Source organism: Arachis hypogaea, chromosome 12, assembly GCF_003086295.3.
Source record: "Arachis hypogaea cultivar Tifrunner chromosome 12, arahy.Tifrunner.gnm2.J5K5, whole genome shotgun sequence".
Taxonomy (NCBI): Eukaryota; Viridiplantae; Streptophyta; class Magnoliopsida; order Fabales; family Fabaceae; genus Arachis; species Arachis hypogaea.
In genome coordinates, this window is record NC_092047.1 from 67,812,911 (window position 1) to 67,819,093 (window position 6,183).

The 6,183-nt window shown below is 37.6% G+C and overlaps 1 non-coding gene across 1 annotated transcript; it reads right to left on the minus strand.

The window, feature by feature from the left end:
- Positions 1-3,768: 3,768 nt before the first annotated feature.
- Positions 3,769-3,876, minus strand: LOC112730979 (small nucleolar RNA R71). Its single transcript, XR_003166777.1, has one exon. It is a non-coding gene; the product is annotated as a small nucleolar RNA R71 (small nucleolar RNA).
- Between the last annotated feature and the right edge of the window lie 2,307 nt (positions 3,877-6,183).

Sequence of the window (6,183 nt, forward strand, 5' to 3'; positions counted from 1 at the left end):
ATCCAGGGCTTTCCAGCAATATATAATAGTCCATACTTTATCCGCGTTTAGATGACGCAAACTGGCGTTCAACGACAGTTCCATGCTGCATTCTGGAGTTAAACGCCAGAAACAGGTTGCAAAGTGGAGTTAAACACTAGAAACAGGTTACAAACTGGCGTTCAATTCCAGAAGAAGCCTCTACACGTGTAAAGCTCAATGCTCAGCCCAAGCACACACCAAGTGGGCCCCGGAAGTAGATTTCTGCATCAATTACTTATTTCTGTAAACCCTAGTAACTAGTTTAGTATAAATAGGACTTTTTACTATCGTATTTACATCTTTTGGATTGTCTTTTGATCCTTTGATCATATTCAGGGGGCTGGCCATTCGGCCATGCTTGGACCTTGTTCTTATGTATTTTCAACAGTAGAGTTTCTACACACCATAGATTAAGGTGTGGAGCTCTACTGTTCCTCATGAATTAATACAAAGTACTATTGTTTTTCTATTCAATTCAAGCTTATTCCGATTCTAAGATATTCATTCGCACCTTAATATGAATGTGATGATCGTGACAGTCATCATCATTCCCAACCTATGAACGCGTGCCTGACAACCACTTCCGTTCTACCTTAGATTGAATGAGTATCTCTGGGATTCCTTAATCAGAGTCTTCGTGGTATAAGTTAGAATCCATGGACGGCCATTCTTGAGATCCGGAAAGTCTAAACCTTGTCTGTGGTATTCCAAGTAGGATCTGGGAAGGGATGGCTGCGACGAGCTTCAAACTCGCGTGTGCTAGGCATAGTGACAGACGCAAAAGGATCAATGGATCCTATTCCAGTATGATCGAGAACCGACAGATGATTAGCCATGCAGTGACAGCGCATTGGACCATTTTCACTAAGAGGACAGGATGTAGCCATTGACAACGGTGATGCCTAACATACAGCTTGCCATAGAAAGGAGTATGAATGATTGGATGAAGACAATAGGAAAGCAGAGGTTCAGGAGGAACAAGCATCTTCCTACGCTTATCTGAAATTCTTACCAATGAATTACATAAGTATCTCTATCTTTAATTTACGTTTTATTAAATCTCCATAATCAATTGAATCCGCTTGACTGAGATTTACAAGGTGACCATAGCTTGCTTCAAGCCGACAATCTCCGTGGGATCGACCCTTACTCACGTAAGGTTTATTACTTGGACGACCCAGTGCACTTGCTGGTTAGTTGTGCGAAGTTGTGACAAAGAACTAAGATTATGAACGTGCGTATTGAGTTTTTAGCGCCGTTACCAAGGAATGGAACCGTCACGATTTCTGCGCACCAAGTTTTTGGCGCCGTTGCCGGGGATTGTTCGAGTTTGGACAACTGACGGTTCATCTTGTTGCTCAGATTAGGTAATTTTATTTTATTTGTAAGCTTTTTACTTTTATTTATTTTCAAAAAAAATATATTTTTATTTGGGATTTTTAAGAATGAATTCTGGTGTTTCATGATGATTTGTTGAATCCTGGCTGGCTGTAAGCCATGTCTAATCTTTTGGACCGGGGTTTCAACTTATCATCACAAGAGCTTGTTGATCTTCACCCATTTGGCAGTTACACACATAGTTGTTGTATACATGGGAGGTATCAATATCTGCTGAAGCTTGGCTGGCCATTGGCCATGTCTAGTGTTTTGGACTGGAGCTTTCACTGAAAGCTTGGCTGGCTAGTGAGCCATGTCTAATTCCTGGACTGAAGCTTTAGACTAACATTGCAAGATTCCTGAAATTCTTATTAAAAATTCTGAAATCCTTATTTTGCTTTTTCCAAATAATTTTCGAAAAATCCAAAAAAAAATTTTAATAAAATCATAAAACCAAAAATAATTTGATGTTTCTTTTTTGAGTCTTGTGTCAGTTTTTAAGTTTGGTGTCAATTGCATACGTTTTATTTTCTTTCAATTTTCGAAGAACACATGCATTGAGTTTCTTTCTTGTTCTTCATGATCTTCAAGTTGTTCTTAACAAGTCTTCTTGTTTGATCTTCATATTTTCTTGTTTTGTGTCTTTTGTTGTTTTTCATATGCATTTTTGCATTCATAGTGTCTAAACATGAAAAATCTCTAAGTTTGGTGTCTTGCATGTTTTTCTTTTCTTAAAAAATTTCAAAAATAAGTCTTGATGTTCATCTTGATCTTCAAAGTGTTCTTGGTGTTCATCTTGACATTCAAAGTGTTCTTGCATGCATTAGTTGTTTTGATTCATAATTCTTATGTTTTGTTTCAATTTAGTGTTTTTCTCTCTCATCATTAAAAATTTAAAAATAAAAAAATATCTTTCCCCTATTTTCTCATAAATTTTCGAAAATTTGAGTTGACTTTTTCAAAAATTTTTAAAATTTAGTTGTTTCTTATGAGTCAAATCAAATTTTCAATTAAAAAAATTCTATCTTTTTCAAATCTTTTTCAAAAATCAAATCTTTCTCATTTTTCTTTTATGATTTTCGAAAATTTCAAAATGATTTTCAAAAATCTTTTTCTTATTTTGTTTCATATTTTCAAAATTAGTGCTAACAATAATGTGATTGATTCAAAATTTTTAAGTTTGTTACTTGCCTAGTAAGAAAGGTTCAATCTTTAAACTCTAGAATCATATCTTTTTTGTTTCTTGTTAGTCAAGTAATCAACTTTAATTTTTAAAATCAAATCTTTTTAAATTTCTTTTTCAAATCTTTTTCAAAATAAGTTTCAATCACATCTTTTTCAAAATCAATTTCAAAATCTTTTCTAACTTCTTTTCTAACTTCTTATCTTTTCAAAAATTAAGTTTCAAATCTTTTTCAATCGATCTTATCTTTTTGTTTGATTCTTATCTTTTTCAAAACTACCTAACTAACTCTCTCTTTCTAATTTTCGAAAATTCCTTTCCTCTTTTTCAAAAGTTCCTTTTTAATTAACTAATTGTTTTAAATTTTAATTTAAATTAATTTCATTTTAAAATTTTCGAATTTTCACTTTAATTTTAAATTAAAAACAAAAATACTTTTATTTTATTTTATCTAATTTTCAAAAATTCTTCTCCCTCACCTCCTTCTATTTATTTATTTATTTACTAACACTCCTCTTCATCTAAGAATTCGAACCTACTCCTCACCCTTGTGTTTGGATTCTCCTTCTTCTATTCATATCTTCTTCTACTCACATAAAGAAATCTCTATACTGTGACATAGAGGATTCCATATTTTCTGTTTTCTTCTTTTTCATATGAGCAGGAACAAGGATAAGAATATTCTTGTTGAAGCTGATGCTGAACCTGAAAGGACTCTAAAGAGGAAGCTAAGGGAAGCTAAAGCACAACTCTCTGGAGAAAATCTGACAGAAATTTTCGAAAAAGAAGGAGACATGGCCGAAAATAATAACAATGCAAGGAAGATGCTTGGTGACTTCACTGCACCAAATTCCAATTTACTTGGAAGAAGCATCTCAATCCCTGCCATTGGAGCAAACAATTTTGAGCTGAAACCTCAATTAGTTTCTCTGATGCAACAGAATTGCAAGTTTTATGGACTTCCATCCGAAGATCCCTTTCAGTTCTTAACTGAATTCTTGCAGATCTGTGATACTGTTAAGACCAATGGGGATGATCTTGAGGTCTACAGGCTTATGCTTTTCCCATTTGCTGTAAGAGACAGAGCTAGAATATGGTTGGACTCTCAACCTAAAGACAGCCTGAACTCTTGGGATAAGCTGGTCACGGCTTTCTTAGCCAAGTTCTTTCCTCCTCAAAAGCTTAGCAAGCTTAGAGTGGATGTTCAAACCTTTAGACAGAAGGAAGGTGAATCCCTCTATGAAGCTTGGGAGAGATACAAGGAAATGACCAAAAAGTGTCCTTCTGACATGCTTTCAGAATGGACCATCCTGGATATATTCTATGATGGTCTGTCTAAATTATCTAAAATATCATTGGACCATTCTGCAGGTGGATCCATTCACCTAAAGAAAACGCCTGTAGAAGCTCAAGAACTCATTGACATGGTTGCTAATAACTAGTTTATGTACACTTCTGAAAGGAATCCTGTGAGTAATGGGATGCCTCAGAGGAAGGGAGTTCTTGAAATTGATACTCTGAATGCCATATTGGCTCAGAATAAAAAATTGACTCAGCAAGTCAATATGATCTCTCAGAGTTTGAATGGATTGAAGGAATCATCCAACAGTACTAAAGAGGCATCTTCTGAAGAAGAAGCTTATGATCCTGAGAACCTTGCAATAGCAGAGGTGAATTACATGGGTGAACCCTATGGAAACACCTATAATCCCTCATGGAGAAATCATCCAAATTTCTCATGGAAGGATCAACAAAAGCCTCAAGAAGGCTTTAATAATGGTGGAAGAAACAGGTTTAGCAATAGCAAGCCTTTTCCATCATCCACTCAGCAACAGACAGAGAATTCTGAGCAGAGTCCATCTAGATTAGCAAATATAGTCTCTGATCTATCTAAGGCCACTGTAAGTTTCATGAATGAAACAAGGTCCTCCATTAGAAATTTGGAGGCACAAGTGGGCCAGCTGAGTAAAAGAGTCACTGAAACTCCTCCTAGTACTCTCCCAAGCAATACAGAAGAAAATCCAAAGAGAGAGTGCAAGGCCATTTATTTAACCATCATGGCCGAACCTACAAGGGAGGAGGAGGACGTGAATCCTAGTGAGGAAGACCTCCTGGGACGTCCAGTGACCAATAAGGAGTTTTCCTTCGAGGAACCAAAGGAATCTGAGGCTCAATTAGAGACCATAGAGATTCCATTGAACCTCCTTCAGCCCTTCATGAGCTCTGATGAGTATTCGTCCTCTGAAGAGGATGAAGAAATTACTGAAGAGCAAGTTGCTAAGTACCTTGGTGCAATCATGAAGCTGAATGCCAAATTATTTGGTAATGAGACTTGGGAAGATGAACCTCCCTTGCTCACCAATGAACTAAATGCATTGGATAGGCAGAATTTACCTCAAAAGAAATAGGATCCTGGTAAATTCCTAATTCCCTGTAACATAGGCACCATGGCCTTTGAGAAGGCTCTGTGTGACCTAGGGTCAGGAGTAAATTTAATGCCACTCTCTGTAATGGAGAAACTTGGGATCTTTGAGGTGCAAGCTGCCAGAATCTCATTAGAGATGGCAGACAACTCAAGAAAACAGGCTTATGGACAAGTAGAGGATGTGTTAGTAAAGGTTGAAGGCCTTTACATCCCTGCTGATTTCATAATCCTAGACACTGGGAAGGAAGTGGATGAATCTATCATCCTTGGAAGACCCTTCCTAGCCACAGCAAGAGCTGTGATTGATGTGGACAGAGGAGAATTGGTCCTTCAACTGAATGAGGACAACCTTGTGTTTAAGACTCAAGGATCTCCTTCTGTAACCATGGAGAGGAAGCATGAAAAACTTCTCTCACTGCAGAGTCAACCAAAGCCCCCACAGTCAAACTCTAAGTTTGGTGTTGGGAGGCCACAACCAAACTCTAAGTTTGGTGTTGAACCCCCACATTCAAACTCTAAGTTTGGTGTTGGGAGGTTCCAACTTTGCTCTGATTATCTGTGAGGCTCCATGAGAGCTCACTGTCAAGCTATTGACATTAAAGAAGCGCTTATTGGGAGGCAACCCAATGTTATTTAATCATATCTATTTTATTTTCTTTTTGTTATTTCGTGTTTTATTAGGTTGATGATCATGTGAAGTCATAAAAACTACTGAAAAAAAAAAACAGAATGAAAAATATCATTAAAAATAGCACACCCTGGAGGAGAGCAGTCTGGCATTTAAACGCCAGAAACAAGCATCTGTCTGGCGTTTAACGCCAGAAACAGGCACCAAACTGGCGTTTAATGCCAGAAACAAGCATCTGCCTGGCATTAAACGCCAGAAACAGGCTACATTTGGGCGTTTAACGCCAGAAACGGGCAGCAGTCTGGCGTTAAACGCCAGGATTGCACAGCAAGGGCGTTTTACACGCCTAATTGGAGCAGGGATGTTAAGTCCTTGACCCCACTTGATCTGTGGACCCACAGGACCCCACAGGATCTGTGGACCCCACAGGATCCCCACATTTTCTTCTCTCCTCTTCTCACCTTTTCATAACTCTCTTCCCCAAATACCCTTCACCAATCACCTCAATCACTCTTTCCCATCACCTCTTCACCACTCACATCCATCCTC